General features: G+C 36.5%; 1 long non-coding RNA gene across 13 annotated transcripts; it reads right to left on the bottom strand.

Moving 5' to 3' along the window:
* Nucleotides 1–16,660: 16,660 nt before the first annotated feature.
* LOC131620275 (uncharacterized) lies at nucleotides 16,661–20,899 on the bottom strand. 13 transcript variants are annotated; one of them, XR_009289042.1, is made up of 7 exons: nucleotides 20,618–20,899; nucleotides 20,416–20,510; nucleotides 19,989–20,088; nucleotides 19,853–19,880; nucleotides 18,967–19,691; nucleotides 17,410–18,785; nucleotides 16,662–17,318 (listed from the first exon to the last, which is right to left on the bottom strand). It is a non-coding gene; the product is annotated as an uncharacterized LOC131620275 (long non-coding RNA). The 13 variants fall into 13 exon arrangements; XR_009289041.1 differs by having other exon boundaries at nucleotides 16,661–17,318; nucleotides 18,967–19,098; nucleotides 19,511–20,088; XR_009289036.1 differs by having other exon boundaries at nucleotides 18,967–19,880; nucleotides 20,247–20,510.
* Nucleotides 20,900–22,026: the final 1,127 nt, after the last annotated feature.

Raw genomic sequence — 22,026 nt, 5'->3', positions numbered from 1 at the left:
ATCTGAAATGGACAAATAAAACACGGTGTCAACTTCTTTGACTTCAGCGCTCGACCAACACCCGTCGTAGGAGTCACTCTCAGAAACACATGATCTCCTTCTTGAAACTTAAGTGTTATACGCCTCTTATCATGATAGCTCTTCTGACGACTCTGAGAAGCTTTCATCTTCTCCTGAATCATCTTAATCTTTTCTATCGTTTCTTGAAAAATCTCTGGTCCAATTACCGCACTCTCGCCGGACTCATACCAACATAATGGCGTCCTACATCCTCTACCATACAAAGCTTCAAACAGAGCCATACCAACGCTTGAATGAAAACTATTATTGTAGGTAAACTCAATCAACGGTAAATAACTATCCCACGCACCACCTTTTTCCAACACACAAGCATGCAACAAATCTTCCAACAATTGAATCGTTCTCCCCGTTTCACCATCAGTCTGCGGATGATAAGCAAAACTCAATCTCAACTTAGTACCTAACGCTTTCTATAAACCTTCCCAGAATCTCGATGTAAACCTTGGATCTCTATGTGACACAATACTCAAAGGAATACCATGTAAATTCACTATCTTCTCAATATACAATTGAGCTAACTTCTCCATTGAATAATCCATCCTCATCGGTATAAAGTGAGTAAACTTAGTCAATCTGTCCACGATAACCCAAATTGCTTCACAATTCTTAATTCTCCTCGGCAAACCAGAAACAAAATCCATAGATATGTTGTCACACTTCCATTCCAAAATAAACAACGGTTGCATAGCTCCATACGGCTTCTGATGTTCAATCTTCGACTTCTGGCAAGTCAAACAAAAATAAACGAACTCAGCAATCTCTTTCTTCATTCCAGGCGACCAAAATAACTTCTTCAAATCATGATACATCTTGGTAGCACCAGGATGAATACTCAACCCACTTCGGTGTCCTCCTTCAAGAATATTTTTCCGAAGTTCGACAATATTAGGAATACAAACACGATCACCAAACCTCATCACACCATTCTCGTCCATCTTGAAATCACCTCATTTTCCTTGGTTAATCAAATTTAATCTATCAACCAACTCAACATCAGTTTTCTGACCCTCTCTAATTTCATCAAGAATTCCACTTGTCAGCTTTAGCATACCCAATTTAATACTATTAGAAGTACCATCACATACCAAACTTAAATCTCGGAATTGTTCAATCAAATCCAATTCCCGCACCATTAGCATAGACATATGTAAGGACTTCCTACTCAATGCATCAGCAACGACATTCGTTTTACCTGGATGGTAATTCAGCCCAAAACCATAATCTTTAAGAAACTCTAACCATCTTCTCTGTCTCATATTAAGCTCTTTCTGATCAAAGGGGTACTTCAGACTCTTGTGATCGCTAAACACTTCAAACCTAGAACCGTACAGATAATGTCTCCATAATTTCAATACAAAGACTACAGCTGCCAACTCTAAATCATGAGTCGGATAATTCCTTTCATGCACTTTGAGTTGTCTTGACGCATAAGCCACAACCTGTTGATTATGCATTAATACACCACCTAATCCCTTTAACTAAGCATCACAATAAACCACAAAAGATTTCGCCGTATTTGACAAAATCAAGATCGGAGCACTAGTCAACCTCTTTTTCAACTCTTGGAACCCTTCTTCACACTTAGAATCCCAAATAAACGCTTGCCCCTTTCTTGTCAACTTAGTTAACGGTAATGCTAACTTCGAAAACCCTTCAATAAACTTCCTGTAGTAACCCGCCAGACCCAGAAAACTACGAATCTCTTACGCGGACTTCAGCGCTTCCCACTGTGATACCGCTTCAACCTTCGTAGGATCTACAGAAATGTCATCCTTGGAAATCACATGACCAAGAAAACTTACTTCCTCTAACCAGAACTCGCACTTTAACAACTTCGTATAAAGCTTCTTCTCTTTTAACAATTCCAATATTACTCTTAATGTCCCGCATGCTCTTCTTCGTTCTTAGAATATATCATAATATTATCTATAAACACCACTACGAACTTATCGAGATAAGGATGAAAAATCATATTCATATACTCCATAAAAACACCAAGTGTATTTGTAACTCCAAAAGGCATTACTGTATACTCGTAATGACCGTACCTTGTTCTAAATGCAGTTTTCTGAATATCGTCTGCTTTCACACGAATCTGATGATACCCAGACCTCAAATCAATTTTGCTAAATACACTTGCTCCAACCAGCTGATCCATCAAATCATCAATCCTCGATAATGGATATCGATTCTTGATAGTAACCTTGTTCAGCTGTCTATAATCCACGCATAGTCTCATCGAACCCTCTTTCTTCTTTACCAACAACATCGGTGCACCTCACGACGAAACGCTAGGACGAATAAATTCCTTCTCTAGCAGCTCTTCTAATTGACTCTTCAATTCAGCCAACTCAGATGTCGACATGCGATAAGGCGCCATCGATACAGGACTCGTCCCAGGAATTAATTTGATCGCAAACACCACTTCCTTCTCAGGTGGAAACTCTCTAACATCTTCTGGAAAAACCTCGGGAAAGTCTCGTATTACCGGTAATTCACTACTCACCGCTTTACCTTTCACTTCCATTGATGCAAATAATATGAATATTGCAGCCCCATCTTTAACCGCTTCATTCACCTGCTTAGTAGTCATCGTCAAATCCTCGACACTACTCTCTTCAGGAAAGATCACCCGTCTTCGTAAAACAATTAATATGAACCCGGTTGAATTCCAACCAGTTCATACCCATAACGACATCAAGTTGTTCCAATGGAAGGCACATAAGTTCATCCCAAACTTTCTACCAAAATTATCAACCGGACAATTCAAACAAGCAGAAGAAGTAGTTACTGAACCCGACGCAGGAGTGTCAATAACCATACTTCCATTAATATCAGATATTTCTAATCCCAATTGTTTAACACAATCCAATGAAATGAACGAATGAGTCGCCCCAGTATCTGTGAATACAAGATTACACTCAAAGAGGTTTTTGATTTATGGCAAACTCAAATGAGCATTCAAACAACAAGGAGGAATCAGAAAAGCAAAGCATTTGATCACTCATGAAAGCACAAGGTGATCCACTATGCATATAAGTCGACTCAACACAAGTTGGACATGAAAAATGCAGAAAATCAGCAGTTAGGTCGACCTACTATCAACCTAGGTCGACCTAAAATGAAGGAAAATCCATATACCTCTGCTAGGTCGACTCACAGACCATTTAGGTCGACTCAAAATGAAGAAATCTTCACATCAGTCTGCTAGGTCGACCTACATGGCAACTAGGTCGACCTGATCTGTGAAAAAGTCCCCAGAATGCATCAGAAAAGGATTCTGGTCGACCTACTCCTTCAACAGGTCGACCTAACTGGGAGAAAAATTCTGCAAGCTCTGTTAGGTCGACCTAAGCACTACAAGTGGTCGACCTAACTGATCAAGAAAGTTCAAAAATCAGTTTTTCTTGGTTCTAACTGTTATGCAATCATATATATTGTGCAAGGGTAATTATTCAATCAACACCAACGACTGAAAGATACACAAACGCTTCTCATCTTCGTTCTTCATCATCTCCAACACAATTACACATAATCATTCTTGCGTTGCGGGTTAGTGATGAGTTCGATAACGTCCATGGAACGGAATTGAAGATTCCTAGTGGGTGAAGGTCTGTGGGGTTTGTTGGTGAATAAAATCTGCGGGTTTTGTCCTCCACGACGGGTGGTTCTTGGGGGTTTTTATCAAGAGGCGTTCATTGAGGATTCGGCTGAGTGTAACGATTGAGGAACGGGGAGTTCAAGGAATCAAGACACTGCAGAAGGGAATCAAAGTGAAGCTCTTGGATAACCTTGATCTGGCTCAAGATTAAGGGGGAAGAAGATTCAAAGGATCGACATAATTGGTTTATCGTTTATCGCTTTGTTATCTTCTTTGTATATACTACTTTCAACATTAATGAAAGATTACCCAATTTCAATTTGGAATTGGGGGCAGACGTAGTCGTAGCGAGGACGATCGACGAACTGCCTAAACAAATATCGTGTTCTTGTCGCTTTTACTTTCTCTTTTACTTTCTGTTCATAATTGGTTATAAGCACCAAGTGTTTGTGTTTTTGCTTGATCCAATCTTACTGCATTGCAAATCAAAGTTGTCAATCTAGAAGTTAATTGGATTTCAGTTGTTAAACGTATTGGTTAGCTATCATATTACTTCACCATCAATTCCACTTATTCTTTGGTTTTGAAACACGTACGATCTTTGCAATAGCGGTCCAGAATAGACGCAAGTCGATTCAGAACCGCTTTCGCTCGAGTCAGTAGAAAAATCCTTAAAAACTTAGAGAGATCTATTCACCCCCCCTCTAGATCCTTAGGCCAGCGTCTAACAAGTGGCATCAAGAGCTCTGGTTTATTCCGTGCTAAGTGAAACACTTATTGGAAAGATGGCTTCTGGACCTAAAGGGGCTCATAATAGAGCTCCAGTTTTCAACGGAGAAAACTACGGCTATTGGAAGGATTGTATGTGTGTCCATATCAATGCAATTGATAGGAACATCTGGACAGCTATTGTCAATGGTCCATTTCAGATCACTATGACAAATGCAGCTGGTGCAGTTGTTCCAAAACCAGAAGATACTTGGAATGCTGAAGATGAAAAGAAATATGCATACGATTGGAAAGCGAGAAACATTCTAATCTCAGCTCTAGGAGTTGATGAATACTATCGCGTTTCCCATTGTAGATCAGCTAAAGCTATGTGGGACACATTGCAAGTTGCCCACGAGGGAACGGATGATGTCAAACTAGCTAGGATCAATACGTTAACTCAAGAGTTCGAACTTTTCCACATGGAAGATGGTGAAACCATCGAAAGCATGCAGAAAAGATTCGTTCACCTGAAAAATCGATTAAATTCTCTTGATAGACCGGTTTCCAATGCAGTTGCTACTAACAAAATCTTAAGGTGTTTGAACAGGGAATGGCAGCCCAAAGTTACAGCAATTAAGGAAGCAAATGATCTCAACACTTTAGACATTACCACTCTCTTTGGTAAACTAGAGGAACATGAACAGCATCTTAAATGCCTTGACATGCATGAGAAGAGGACAAAGAAAGAAAAGAACATGGAGAAAGAGGTAGAGAAGAAGTCAATAGCTCTAAAAGCTTCGAGCTCCAAGACCTCAAAACGAGAGCCAAAGGATAGTGACACAAGTGATGACGAAGACTCCGATGATGAGGAAATGGGACTGTTTGTGCGAAGATACAACAAATATCTAAAGAAAAATGGAGCAAAACATTCCGACAAAGGATTGATCAACTATAGAAAGCAATCAAACATGTTCAAACAAGATGACGACAACAAAGGAAAGATCAAAGGTCTTTGCTTCAATTGTGGGAAAGCCGGTCACTACAAACCGGATTGTCCATACCTTAAGAAAGAAAAGGAGAAGAACCAAAGCAAAGGTCATAACAAATCTAAAAGAGCTTACATAGCATGGGAAAGTGATTCATCTAGTGAAAGCTCGTCAAGCGATGAAGAAGAATCAGCAAACCTATGTCTCATGGCTCATCAAAACAAGAAAAAGAAAGCTGTAAGTCATCTTAGACCTGAACTTGTAGATAAGGTATCTCATTCTCAACTAAAACTTGCTTTTGAAGAATTACATAGAGATGCAATTAAAGCTTTCAAACTTTTGGCCTCAAATAAGAAAATTTTTTCATACCTTGAATCAAAAGTTGAGAAAACCGAAAAGGATATGGAAGCTTTAAAACAATCTATGCTAGACATTCAAAAGGACAAAGTTGAATTAGATCCTACATCATGGTTTGGTTGTGAGACATGTCACATTTGGCAAAAAGAAGTAAGAGATCTAAAAGCCAAGTTAGACAAGGCTCTACAACCAAAAGTGACTTTTGCGGTTGATCCAAACAAGTTCAAAAGATCGTATACTCCTTTATATAGTAAATACACTTTTGTACCAAAAGTATCAACTAGCAAAACTCCATATTCTCATCATATTACCTGTCATTATTGTTGCAAAAAGGGACATACCATTGAAAAATGCAAATTTAGGAGAATTTTAGTTCCTAAAGGAGTATTTCAATGGTTGCCTAAGTGCAACAAATTGTGTACTCACCATCCAGGACCCAATGAAGATTGGGGACCTTCCACTCTAAATTAATTTTGCAGGAAAAGTGTCTTGACATCATTGATAGTTGACGATTCCATTGATAAAGGATGTTCAAGACACATAAAAGAAGGCATATCTCTCTTGATATGTCATCTATGAAGACTGAAAACCAAAAGATCGACACTTAACAAGAGGGTGTCACACAATGAAGACAGAACACCTACATATTAAGAAAGCGGTAACATGCACATTGTTCACTTCCAAAAATTTCATTGATTCTATAATATGCTATCAATTAACATGCTTATAGTGACTTCATGTGTTCTTATCTACTCTTCTCAAATACTTATGTATATGTGTTCATCATTTCATTCATAACATACAATGGTTGTGCATTCAAGCAAATGACAAAACAAAAATACATCATATAGAAACATTTCCAAGGCATTTTCATCATTGAAAGCAACTTAGGTCGACCTACCCTGTATTTGAGTCGACCTACATAAGAAGGTTCTTTAGAAAAACCAAAAAGGGCCAGTTGCGTTGACCTACTCACAAATTAGGTCGACCTAATTTGGTTATTTGTATTGTTACTTCTGTTAGGTCGACCCAGCTTCACTTTAGGTCGACCTACTGCGTAAACTTTTCCATATTTGGGCCTGTTAGGTCGACCCGACCCAATGTCATGCATTCAAAGCATTCCATTCTTGCATTCCCTCTCATTCTCATCCCTTTTGGTACGGCTAACCCTAATCCCTCAAACTCTAAACTGTCAAAAATCTTCCCTCTCTCACTCAAAGCATCTCCAATCATGCCTCCAAAATCAAGAAAAGGAAAGGAAATTGCTTCCAGTTCATCATCTCAACCGGTAAGTGCTCTTGTTCACCCTGATTGTAGAGAAAACTTTGAGAAGTGGCAGATGAAAAGGAAAGTTGTTAAGCAATACACTTATGATCCAAATCTTGTCGAAAACATGAATATCCCTGATGTCGCTGCGTTAATTGAACATCAAAATATTCATCCCTTATTGCAATGTGATACCCCGTACTGTGAGGATACCGTTAGGGCTTTCTATGCAGGATTTACAAAAGGAGACGGTTGTAACTTCCGGTTCAAAATGGGATCTAGATCGCATGTTGTTGACAAACGGGTCTGGATTAGTATTTTTGGTCTGACAATCGTTGGTGATGAACTCCGTATGGTAGACGGGGATGTACCGGGAAACTATGATCATGAGGCCTACATGAAGTCAATCCTCAAAGATCCTCCCGTATTTGATAGACCAAATGAAACAATAACAGCTGGTCATTTGAAGCGAGATCCTAGACTCTTGAACTGGGTAATCTCAAGAATCATTAGACCAAGGGCTGGAGGATATTCGAGAATTGAAAGAAATGAAGTGGTGCTCATGTATCTGCTGCAAAACAGAACGCGTTTACACTGGCCTCACTTCCTTGCTGCTAAGTTTCATGAAGTCAAACAGAAAACTACAGCCCTATGTTATGGTTCAATCATTCAAACAATTGTCAATCACTTTGGTATGCGACTTGATCACTTACACTACACTCGCGTACATCAATCCCAGGAATTCTCACAAACAACCTTGACTCTTATGGGATATCATTGGAATCCTGTGAGGAAGACTTATTATCTCATTCAAAAAGGAACAGGGAAGGTTATCTACAACTATGACGATCCTACGGAGTTTGGAAACAATGTAGGAAATGAGGAAGAGGGAAACGATCAAGAAATAGCAAATGAGGAGGATCATACCATGGAAGACGCAGCTCATGACACAGATGCAAATTGGAGATATGTTCCGCCACAACAAGAGGATATCCCTTGGGGATACACTGCTCCACCTCCTCCTGATCAATCCAACATAATATCTATGCTTGAAGCTATGCAACTTCAACAACAGCAGAACTTTGAAACTCAACAGCTTCAATTTCAAACCATGCAGCAGCTTCAACAAGATAGATATGAGGAACAACAACGGCAATACCAATCTCTGTACGGCTTGGTTCAGGAACAAAGGAACGATTTTGAGACGTTTGCATCCAACTCCATATTGAGGCAGAATCAGTTTGAGGAAACGGCATTGCATCGTCATGCTAACATCAGCCAAAGCTTCAACACTCTTAACATGTCGGTGCTGGATTTGTTGGAACAGGTTGAAGAAGATCGACCTCACACATTTCAAAGAGGAAGAGGAAGAAGGGGCAGGCGTTAGGACATATCGTTCATCATATCATCATTTCATTGCATTTCATGCCATTAAGTTTCTGTTGTTTTGTTCTGTTGTTAAAAACATTAATATGATGTAGCACTCTATGTTCTCTTTTATAATTCTCTTGAACTACTATGTATGTTGTTGGCTTGCTTTAAAACATGATTAGCCCTTATGATTTCACCTTTTATGTGTTATCTATCTCTATGACTACCGGTATTCTTTATTTTTCTTGTTTCTCTTCTACTCTGCTCTCCTTGTTTCTCTTTTTGATGTTGTCAAAGGGGGAGATAGATACAATAGATGCTGAGTGTACGGGGGAGCATTGGTGAGAGATTGCCCTGTTGAGAGATAGATGCTGGATGTACGGGGGAGTCTTTTGAGTCCTTGTCACTTACTACCAAAGCTTTTGAGTATTGGTTTGCCATCATCAAAAAGGGGGAGTTTGTGAATACAAGATTACACTCAAAGAGGTTTTTGATTTATGGCAAACTCAAATGAGCATTCAAACAACAAGGAGGAATCAGAAAAGCAAAGCATTTGATCACTCATGAAAGCACAAGGTGATCCACTATGCATATAAGTCGACTCAACACAAGCTGGACATGAAAAATGCAGAAAATCAGCAGTTAGGTCGACCTACTATCAACCTAGGTCGACCTAAAATGAAGGAAAATCCATATACCTCTGCTAGGTCGACTCACAGACCATTTAGGTCGACTCAAAATGAAGAAATCTTCACATCAGTCTGCTAGGTCGACCTACATGGCAACTAGGTCGACCTGATCTGTGAAAAAGTCCCCAGAATGCATCAGAAAAGGATTCTGGTCGACCTACTCCTTCAACAGGTCGACCTAACTGGGAGAAAAATTCTGCAAGCTCTGTTAGGTCGACCTAAGCACTACAAGTGGTCGACCTAACTGATCAAGAAAGTTCAAAAATCAGTTTTTCTTGGTTCTAACTGTTATGCAATCATATATATTGTGCAAGGGTAATTATTCAATCAACACCAACGACTGAAAGATACACAAACGCTTCTCATCTTCGTTCTTCATCATCTCCAACACAATTACACATAATCATTCTTGCGTTGCGGGTTAGTGATGAGTTCGATAACGTCCATGGAACGGAATTGAAGATTCCTAGTGGGTGAAGGTCTGTGGGGTTTGTTGGTGAATAAAATCTGCGGGTTTTGTCCTCCACGACGGGTGGTTCTTGGGGGTTTTTATCAAGAGGCGTTCATTGAGGATTCGGCTGAGTGTAACGATTGAGGAACGGGGAGTTCAAGGAATCAAGACACTGCAGAAGGGAATCAAAGTGAAGCTCTTGGATAACCTTGATCTGGCTCAAGATTAAGGGGGAAGAAGATTCAAAGGATCGACATAATTGGTTTATCGTTTATCGCTTTGTTATCTTCTTTGTATATACTACTTTCAACATTAATGAAAGATTACCCAATTTCAATTTGGAATTGGGGGCAGACGTAGTCGTAGCGAGGACGATCGACGAACTGCCTAAACAAATATCGTGTTCTTGTCGCTTTTACTTTCTCTTTTACTTTCTGTTCATAATTGGTTATAAGCACCAAGTGTTTGTGTTTTTGCTTGATCCAATCTTACTGCATTGCAAATCAAAGTTGTCAATCTAGAAGTTAATTGGATTTCAGTTGTTAAACGTATTGGTTAGCTATCATATTACTTCACCATCAATTCCACTTATTCTTTGGTTTTGAAACACGTACGATCTTTGCAATAGCGGTCCAGAATAGACGCAAGTCGATTCAGAACCGCTTTCGCTCGAGTCAGTAGAAAAATCCTTAAAAACTTAGAGAGATCTATTCACCCCCCCTCTAGATCCTTAGGCCAGCGTCTAACAGTATCAATAATTGCAATTAGAGGTGTGTCATGGATGAAAACGTACATTTAATCAATCGATCCTCCGGAGTAGTCTCTGACCCAAACAAAGCAAAAACCTTCCCACCAGACTGATTCTTCTTCGGCTTAGTGCATTGTCGGCTGATATGGCCTTCTTCTCCACAGTTGTAGCAAGTCACGGTCTTCATCCTACAATCAGAAGCAATATGAACCGCCTTACCACACTTGAAGCATTTCTTTTCCCCACTCTTAGACTCATTCCTTCTATGTCCAGTCTCACCACAGTTGCAGCATCTAATAAGAGCACTAGAATCTCCCCCACTAAGCTTCTTCCAATCACCAGACTTTGGATTTACTCTACCACATGGCTTACCTCTATCCATAGGCTTCTTACCCTTTTTGTCAACTAACTCACGAGAGTGAGATGACTTCATCTTAAGGTTATCCTCTTTGAAGATTCTGCTACAATCCACCAAATCGATAAATCGCCAAATCCTCTGATACCTGATACCTTGCTTGATTTCATCACGAAGACCATTCTCAAATTTAATGCACTTCGAGAACTCACCGACTTCATCATTGTTGTAGTGAACATAGAACTTCGCTAGCTCAACAAACTTGGAAGCATACTCTGGTACCGTCATATAACCCTTTTCAGCTCCAAGAACTCTATCTCCTTCCTTCCCCGAACATCTTCAGGAAAGTACTTTCTCAGAAACTCTCTCTTGAATATAGCCCAAGAAATAGCTACACCGTCAGCGTCCAGTTCAGCTCTCATAGTGACCCAGCAGTCATCAGCTTCTTCCAGCAACATGTGAGTACCATACCTCACTTTCAAGTTCTCCGCACAATCAATGACTTTGAAAATCCTTTTGATCTCCTTCAGCCACTTCTGAGCATCTTCAGGATCATGCGTGCCCTTGAACAATGGAGGGTTTTTCCTCTGAAAATTCCCCAATTGCCTGTCAGCACTAATCCCAACTCCATTGGTATTCTCTCCCAGCACACCAGCAATCATGCCCAGAGCCTCAGCAATAGCATCGTCGTTTCTTCCACCTCTTATAGCCATTTTTCTGCTAATCCACAAAACGATTCCATTAGCACCAAAAGTATCGACAGTGATAACTCGCACTAGTCGCATACAAGGGAATAACTGACACTAAGACTCTGGTCATAACGACCAACTATGCTCTGATACCACTATTGTAACACCCTTCTAAACCTCGCGACAATATTTAAAATAATCAGAGTAAAAACATGCAACCAAGGGTGCCACAATTAATTTAAACCAAAACATATGTCATTTGTCATGCATTAGTAGAAACGATTTGGCAGAATACAATATCATGTTTAACACAGCGGAAAATACGCATCACCAAAACCAAAGTAACAAAACAAAATCGAAAACCATGAAATAGAATACGTTGTTAAACTCTAAACTAAATCGTTCCCCAGTGTTACACTATCAGAGCATGACGACACAACACCAATTAACGGATGAACTCTACAAGCCATCCTCACCGAGCAATATGTCGCTACTTCTCAATCTGAAAATATCAACATGTAAGGGTGAGTCTCATTCACAATTAATAAATATTATGCATTCATAAGCAACAATACTTCATAATATATCATTCACCCAATTTGCAATATATTCAGATTTCCAATTATCATTCGTCAACCCCAACAATTGCATCACCAAACATAACACTGAAATTCATTCAATCATGTTATGACAAATGCATATGAATCGACTGACACTATGCATGTGGTACCAATAAGCCATGGAATTACTCCACCTGACCGATCTAAACATCACCGAGATACGGCCCTACCGGCACAAATTCCATACAATTGGAATTAAGCCCACCAATGATTCAAACATTGCCGGGATCCATCACCAAATGATTTATGAATGAATGCACACATATGACATACTTACAACATCACCGATCCGATGAATTAGATCGTCTCACCATAACTCACCATATTCGTCACCAACAAGTATGCATATGCTTCCGCAATCATTCAATCATTTATACATTTATCGCAATCAACATAGTAATAATCACAACTCATCCATCACTACACCAATACATTGTCATACTCACAACATCACATATATGCACAATGTCTCATTTTACCAAAGTAATTAAGTCGAGGTTTAAAAAAAAATTGGGCCACTGCCCATCTCACCAAATTTTCATATAAAACATTTAATTAGCTTTGCAATGCCCAAAACGGCACTTAAAAAGGATACACAGATCAAAAGATACGCTATTTCGAAGTTTGGATAAAAGTTGCATACAGAAGGCAAAAACTCTACTAGTAAGGGGGGATAGAGAAGATCATGAAGTGACAGTGTCGGGAACGTCGAAGGCTCGGGCTGTTACATAAAAAGGGTGCAACATTTCTTCATAAAACTTTTTAATAAAAACATCCCGCTCCATAACACGGGTTCTCAAAATTCATACTTTAACATCTTAGAGAAATAATTTATTCAAAAACATCTTTATTAAAATACTTCAATTTAAAATGTATCGTCAACTTCATAATTCATAAATCTTGTTTAAATCATTTTTAAAACAAGATAGAACACTTCAAATACATCATCATCAACATATAATTTAATTCAAACGATCCCCAATGACCTGATGTTACATCTATCAGAGCAAGACCCTCTTCATTGCGGAATAATAACTAGACTTCACCAAGAACTATCTCAAACTTCCACTGCTATTCTTGAGTACCTGCCCATTTCTCATGGTAGGGGAAATATCAGCAGAAAGGGTGAGAAATCACAATCATTATAAAAAGTGTAAGGAATAAATATAGTAGGATAGCAGTATACTCATATAACCCACTTATCAACATACTTTATCACTTATTACACATATCAACATTTACAACATGATCACTAGAATCAACCTAATCAACATAATCAACTTTAACTATAAAATCATCATAAACACCTTCATCAACTTCAACAAATATACACAACATATTCAACTTCTTCAACGTCAACATAATCATATAAGCTACTTCATCAACATAAACCACATAAACAACTTAAGCGACTTAATCAACATAAAACAACTTCATCAACTTAATCAACATGAACAACTTAATAAACTTAAACAACATAAAACAACTTCATCAACTTAATCAACATGAACAACTTAAACAACATAAAACAACTTCATCAACTTAATCAACTTAAACAACATAAACGACTTAATCACTTCAATAAACTCAATCAACATAAACATCATAAATAATGTGACACAACATGCGACTCAACTATGCATATGCATGTGGTACTATCGGAGTAAAACTCCCAACTTAAACATATGCCAGGTTATCGAAGCATTTTCAACTTAATCAGGTGCCATCAAGGCCAACTTAATCAGATGCCATCAAGGCCAACTTAAACAATGCAATGTATGCGACATTATGAATGACATACAATCAACAATATCAACAACAACAAAAACAACAACTCAAACATGCATTAATAGCATCAACTTTATCCAACAATGGTCGTTCGACCTACAACTTAAACATGCCCATGAACCGGGACAAAACAACATATTCAACGTACGAGAAAATCCACACATTCCAAAACTTAAGTAAAATTACGCACGGAAAGTCGTATCGATTTACCAAAAATTATTCTACTAGTTTTGAAAATAGTTTTACAAGATATAAAATAATTTTAGTTTTCCAACGGTCCAAACGGCGTGTCAAACGGACACCTGAGTCAAAAGTTACGAGTTTTCTAAGTTTTCAGAAAGCGCAAACATCGACATCATACACTGACACAACAAAACCTCATTACACACCAATTAAATTTATTTCCAGAACATGAAACTATTTTTATAAGAAAATACAGATTATTAGCTTTCTTGCGCTTCAAACAAGGACTCAAACGGACTTACGGATCAAGCGATATGAATTTTTGAAGTTTTCCCCAAAATCGGTTTTTTGCCCAGGAACAGCTATGGGTTTTATGCATCTTTCCATTAAAATCCAACCAATTCAATTATTTTTCATGAAACAAACATATATTCATTCATACCTAACATATAGTAGTGAATTGGAACCATAAAACATGAATTTTAACACATTGATTTTGATCCCAAATCTCAAACCCCAACATACCAAATCCCTATAACTCAATCCAAAACTCCCCAAATCATACCAAATCAAATTTCTCCATTGAACCAATTCCATACACATATTACACAACAATTCAAACAAGATTATAACATCAATTATGATCAATTTTCACAAATTAACTCAAAACAACAAACAACCAAAACCTAACCACAAAACCCACAACTATCTAAACCTTATACCAATTATAATAATCAAGATAACTCCTCTTACCTTAGATTGATAAGCTTTTTTCCTCTTCCTCAACGGGTTCCTCCCTTCTTCTTGCCCTAGCCTCTTCTCCCTTTTGCTCTCACTTTCACGTATGTTTAAAACTCTCTTCTCATTCTCTAATTTTTTTTCTTTATAAAGTCCCTCATTATGGATTACCTTAGAGCTGTCAAAATGGGCCGAAGCCCATGGGCCGACCCATTTGGCCCGAAATTTTTTAGGGTCTGGGCCTCATTTTTCAAGCCCATTTACATCCGGGCCTTTTTTAGCCCGGCTCTAAAAAGCCCTAAAAAATATGGGTCGGCCCGTATGGGCCATGGGTAGCCCACCGGCCCGAAAAAATTAAATATTTTTAATATAATTAAAATTTATCCTTTCCTAATTATAATTATTATAAAAATTTATAACATTTTCTTGTTATAATTATCATAAAATTATAATTGTCATGAATATTTATAACTTAAAATTTGTTGGAACAAGTTATTTAATTATTTGTGCTATATTATATAATTTGTGATGTATTTTGGATAGTTTAAATTAAGTTAATGTGTTGTTTTACATTTTAATTATTAACTTATATGGATTATTTAGAAATTATAATTTTGGATATAAAATTTAATATATATATATATATATATATATATATATATATATATATATATATATATAAAATGTATTCTTGCATGCAATTATATGGTTACTTATAAAAATAAGGAGAAAATTTTAATTTTTTATAGAAATGGGCCCGTTTAGGGCCGAAGCCCATTTAGGGCCGGGTAGCACGCAGCCCAGATAGGGATGTCAATTGCATCTGTTAATGGGGATCCCTGTGGGGAATATCTGTGCGGAGATCCGAAGTTGGGGATTTTTTTCCCCGTGGGGATGGGGATGGAGGGAAAAGTTCCCCCGATAACACTTTGGGGCGGGGATTGGGAAAGTATCCTCCGTCCCCGTGGATTCCCCGACTCCGAAAATATATGTTAATTTATATATTTTATATAATATATAATTATATAATTTTACAATGTATTAGAAAATGAAGAGTCATTAGAAGTTATAGATTTGTCACACATAATCAACCACTTGCGCTGGACGACATCGGTATTGTGGTAGTAAATTAGTGGAAGCACGGTAGCAAGAATTTATGTTACTATTTATTTATTTTTACATAAAAAATATTAGCAACATCAAGTTCTTTTGCTTTTTTTATTTATTATTGATGCAAGATGTATTTTGATTTTTTTTTTATAAAATAAAGATGCAAATATATGCGTTTTAAAAAATACGGAAAAAAAAAAACAAAATACTAGTGTCATAGTTTTGATCAAAAAGTGTAGAAATTTTCTTAAAATTCGATCTCCGTGGATATCCGTGGGGATCTGTGGGGATGGGGATGGAGGGAAATATTCCCCCGTGGCGGGGATTGGGGATGGGGATGGGGACTAAATTTAGGGGCGGGGCGGGGAGTGGAGAAGCATCCTCCGAACAATATCTGCCCCGTTGACATCCCTAAGCCCAGACAGGGTCGGGCCTGGGTAGTAAAATTAGAGCCCATTTAAAAATGGGTTTTTTGGGCCCGACCCTAAAAAGCCCGAAGCCCATATGGGCCGGGTAGCCCATATTGACAGCTCTAGATTACCTCTTTTACTCTCACTTACTCTTCTACAATTGGCTATTTTGTCCTTATTATCTCTAACACCAATAATACTCCATTCTATTAATTAAAAATAATTATAAATAATTATCTTAATTATCTAAAATCATTTAAATAATCCAATATAATAATATTATTTCTAATATTATTCCTCCGATTAAACCGACTAGTTACTCGACTATCAACTTAACAGTTCCAATCAACATATTAATCCAATTACGTCTCTTAGAATAATACCGATAACTCTCAACTTCGACTAATTCCAACAAATAAATCCTTAATTAATTTAATTAAATAATTAATTAAATTTGGGGCGTTACAGTAATAAGAATTTCCGACATAAGAAGTTTTGACTTCTTAAGTCGGATTTAGACCTGACTTAAGAAAATTTTATTAGGTCTGTTAAATCGTACCCGACTTAATAAGTCTAGGCTTTTAGAAAGCTCTAATGCCATATGTACCCGACTTAAGAAGTTTCTTTCTTAAATCGGATAAACTTAACTGACCTAACAAGTTGTATTTTTTTAATAAATGAAATTCAACCTTCGTACTAACTATCATTTGAAAAATAAAATATTATATTTTATCATCAAACTAAATATTATTCTACATCAATTATTTCTTAATCTAAGTTTAATATCTATTCCAGTTCATCAATTTATATTATTTCTAGAATAAGAAATAAAACTTCAAAAGTCAAATAATTTTCTATACACTACTAACCTTACTAATATCAATTTACTCTAAATAAAATAATATGTTCCAACTTTACTCTGCTAACTAACTAATAACAGTAACAACCAAAATGAATCAAAGGTCAATTCACAAGTTGCAACACTAAATATATCTAACTAAAAACCAAGTTCGTCTAGTGCATTTACATAACGAAAACTTTAAATTGAGTTTCATAACAAAGGGTTTCAATTTAAACTGGTGACACTGTGAAGCTACTTGACTTCCCTATTGATTGGAAGCTCTCATCCTCAATGAACTCTTGTGATAAACTGGTGATGAAAACCTATAACAGCAACAAAATTTACATTATTCAAATGTTTTCAAAGATTTTCAAATAGTGATATCTAATGGTGATACTAGTTGAACTATCATACCTGTAATCATGACAACACTAATGCCAGCTAAAACTAATGCCAGAACACACTTGTAGCCAGCCAACTAAAACTAGAGCAAGTCAGTAAAGATAATCCTCTGTTAGGATTAAAAAATTGCACCATGACTTCAAAGAATATACAACTTTAAATATGCAAAAAAAATGAGAGTAGCTTATATAAAAACTAGTTATCTAGAACCATACACAACATGCACACCTTGGTCTCAATATAGTTAATTACTCTCGTTGTTATGCTACATAATGTATGTATCACATTTTCTCCAGAGTTTGGATAATCTACTGAAATTGTGTTAGTTCTGAACAACAGAATTCATGAATATATATTGTATACAAAGTTCCATTGTTATCAAAGCAAAAGTTTCAATGTTGAAAATCTTTTTCAGGTAATTTTGGGCAACCTAAAGAGAAAACATATGAAACTTGAACTTTGCTTGTCATAAAAAATGAACAGATTAGGAGAACAACTAATAAGATTAACATGTCATTCAAAAACAAATTGTGCCTAATAAAAAAACGAGGACTTTCAGTGTTTTGAAAAATATATCCAACAGGGATATAAAATATAATGCAGTTAAAATCCTGAAATCAATTTATCAAATGTGTACCTGTGATAAAATTGATATTACAAGACTGTTCCAAGAATTATCCATGTATGTGAAATAGGAAAGAATCTGCATCCATTAAACACACTAAAAAAATTAGAATTCTCTACATGATACTTCAAATGATAATTGATGGCGTGATATTAGTTGAACTATCATATCTGTAATCGCGTGACTTTGCCTCGCAAGTTTCTTAGGTAAAAAACACATGGTAGAATCAAAGTCAGTCAGCAAGGTTGATATTAGTCAGTAAAATGATGCAGTCAATAACACTATGAGAAATAACCGAAAAAAGGAAGGGAACTTAATACAAGTATTGTAAGTATTGATCCAATCAACGATATTACCAAACCTGCAAAAAATCATCAGATGCGTCTTATCTATAACATAGTACGACTATGTCATATTACAGTTGCAACGATTGATAAGGCTTACTGAAAAAGGGAACTTAGAGAACAATAACAAGGGTAGAAAATACAAGGCATGTTCTGATGAAAACGGAAAATAGGTAAGCCTTTGAATGGTTTAATGGTATTAACTCTTCAAGACTCGTTGCCAAGAGAGACATAGTCAATGCATACGTATCGATGCTAGTTAAGAAAAATCATAATTCATCATCTGTATATAAGAATACTCTATGAAGAGATTGAAGAAGAAATGAAACTTCTCATGATGATTTTTTTTCATTCTATATTCATGCATATATATATTCACACGACATGTATAAAGGATATTTGGTAAATGGATAAACCACCTGCAAAATAAAGTAGCAGAAAATAATGTTAGCAATTTATATGGTTTATAAAACAACAAGAATATGCTAATATAGAATAAACTATCAATTTAGTCTCTAAAGTATCGATCTCGATCCGATTCAGTTTCTAAAGTTTATTCTACTGAGAAAATATCGTAAATAGAATATTGAATTAGTGTACCGTAGTCCAGGCAACAATCTTGGTTGCATCCAAATCTTGGGGCAGGTTAAGAGTGAATTGAGAGTATCTTCTCCAAACATTACGTATCCCATAACAGCACCTCCAACATAGAGTGAGCTACAAACTCCGAAGCTACAATAAAAATAATCATACATTATATTAGATAGATTTAAAAGGATAATCATTCATAACACATTCGTTCGGAATTTTAAACCATGACTAAAGATGATCTTGGGTTAATTATGCTACTAGTATTTTAAAAAATTAGTTTGGATTTGACATTGATGTATTAATGTTTAGGAACACAGCATGTCCAGAATAAAAGTATCCGTAAAGACCAATCGCAATAGGTAGGGTTGCAAGATCGAGCATTGTCCATGAACGTTGAAAGCCAACTTCTTCTACGCCGACCCATAACAAACACATAATTACTTAAACAGGTGCAATAACTCCACCGGCTATCACAGACATGGTAAATAAATGGTTATATTAAGCTCAAATGTTAACCAAAAATCAAGTCACTATTGCGCAAAATAAGAGTTACCTGAAATTTAACTAAGAATACGAAGGTCACGAAGCCAAACTGTAGGAAGAACAACCAATGGGGTAATCACAGCAAAGAGTGTTTTCGGAGTCAACACAAATACACTTAAATTTAAGTATGCATTTGGAAACAAGGATGCCAAGTTGTCACCTTCCAAAATTATATACTCAATGCAACATCCCTGCGTGACAACATAGTTTTTATGAAAAAAAATTATAATCCAAGGTATGTGACATTTATTCAACTCCAAAATTTAAAAGCTCAAAATATAACACTGAAAAATAGAAAAAGGTATCATGGATTGCTATTTATCTTGTACTAATTGAATGAAGGAAGATGTACTTGCATATAACTTGACATACAATACTATCTGCAACCATAAAATGGAGGAATCAATGGAAATTGAGATTAGACACCACTCCAACTTCAAAATACATACAAGAAAAGAGCATAAAGATGAGTGTGAAGATAGACTTACTAAAATGGCAATACATCCAGTAGTACCAAAAGCAGCTTCACAAATGTCAGGATATGTCTCAAGACCAGGTTCACTGTCCAAGCAAGAATGCAAGAGCAATCTGGTATAAAAGGAAAGAAATCCAAATGTGAACTTGATGGAAAGTCCTACCCACCCATAAATCCATAAATGCACATATTCTCAAATCAACATATCTCAAATTGAACAAAATCAGTACTAAAAGAGCAAGGTCTAGACACAGTTTGATAAATTCGTTACCATTATGCACAGCCTGCCCGAAAGAGCAATTGTATGATAGTTCACATCAATATCAAACAATGCCACGTAGGAAACCCTAATTTGAAATCACCAATATTCTAAACATTCACCTGTAACCACACGGTAAACAACAAATATACGAAAAACTCAGAACAATCAAAGTTCATACCCTCTTCTTCATCCTCATCATCCTTGTTGGTATCTCCAGCTCCCATTTCAAATTCTTCTTTATCCTCTCTCTCATCAATATTAACTCAACTTCATCTAAACCCATTGAATACCGAAAAAGTTAAGGTTCCGATTAGAACCAAAAGAAAAACTTAGAAGAGGAAAACATTATGCCGAGAATGAAATAGGAGATTAGGGTTCACCTTCTTCGTCAGATATTACGCTTTGGTGAGTGACTTCTGCGAAAATGTGTGAAGGGATGTGAAATTGAACAAGTTTCGGAGCAGAGAATAAGAAATCGAAGCTTTGGAGTAGAGAATGAGAATCGGTATTAAAAAAAGCTGAAACTGTCAAGGCGAAGGTTTGAAAGGGGTTAAGGAAAGTTGAATCGAGAGAGATCCATAGATAGGGGTTTTTTTCTCATCGATCAGGAATAATAGGCTAAGTTGGATTTCACTTTCCGCGTGCAGTCTGACTCTTTACAACAAGTGTTCACGTGAAAAATAGACTTCTATTTCTTATTTAACTCTATTTCTTATTTAATTAATTTATTATATGAATAAAACTTCTTAGGTCAGGTGGCTGACAACTGACTTAATAAATAGACTTCTTAAGTCAGTTGGTAACTACAGGCGACTTAAGAAATTAAATTCAAATTATATATTTTTTTTAATCTTTGTTAAGTCGGATTTAAATGCACCCGACCTAACTATATTACAAATATTTACGAAATTGCCACCGTGTCACTTTTTAAGTCAGGTGGTAGGTGAACTGACTTAACAACCTCTACTAAAAAGGTATTTTTGTACTAGTGTCTCACTTACTCTTCTACAATTGGCTATTTTGTCCTTATTATCTCTAACACCAATAATACTCAATTCTATTAATTAAAAATAATTATAAATAATTATCTTAATTATCTAAAATCATTTAAATAATCCAATATAATAATATTATTTCTAATATTATTCCTCCGATTAAACCGACTAGTTACTCGACTATCAACTTAACAGTTCCAATCAACATATTAATCCAATTACGTCTCTTAGAATAATACCGATAACTCTCAACTTTGAATAATTCCAATAAATAAATCCTTAATTAATTTAATTAAATAATTAATTAAATTTGGGGCGTTACAGTAATAATCACAATTCACCCATCACTACACCAATACATTGTCATACTCATAAAATCACATATATGCACAATGTCTCATTTTACCAAAGTAATAAAATAGGGTCACTGGCCATCTCATCAAATTATCATATAAAACATTTAATTAGCTTTGCAATTCCCAAAACGGCACTTAAAAAGGATACACAGATCAAAAGATACGCTATTTTGAAGTTTGGAAAAAGTTGCATACAGCAAGGTCCGCTCAGCGACCTTCAAGCGCGCTTATGCAATTGAAATTTCAATAACCCTAGTCAAGCGGCGTATGACAGAAGCTAACTACGTTGGGACCTCCGCTTAACGGACTAGCTCCGCTTAGCGAGCCTAATTAATTTTTGAAAAACAAACAGCATCCGCTTAACGAGTCAGGGACCGCTTAGAGGACGTGCTATTATGCAGAGTTTCACCTCTGTGACAGACCTGCGATTCAACACAT

The sequence above is a fragment of the Vicia villosa genome, linkage group LG7, assembly GCF_029867415.1.
Source record: "Vicia villosa cultivar HV-30 ecotype Madison, WI linkage group LG7, Vvil1.0, whole genome shotgun sequence".
Classification (NCBI taxonomy): Eukaryota; Viridiplantae; Streptophyta; class Magnoliopsida; order Fabales; family Fabaceae; genus Vicia; species Vicia villosa.
Note: the sequence above shows the minus strand (reverse complement) of the source record. Positions and strands in the feature narration are given on the sequence as shown.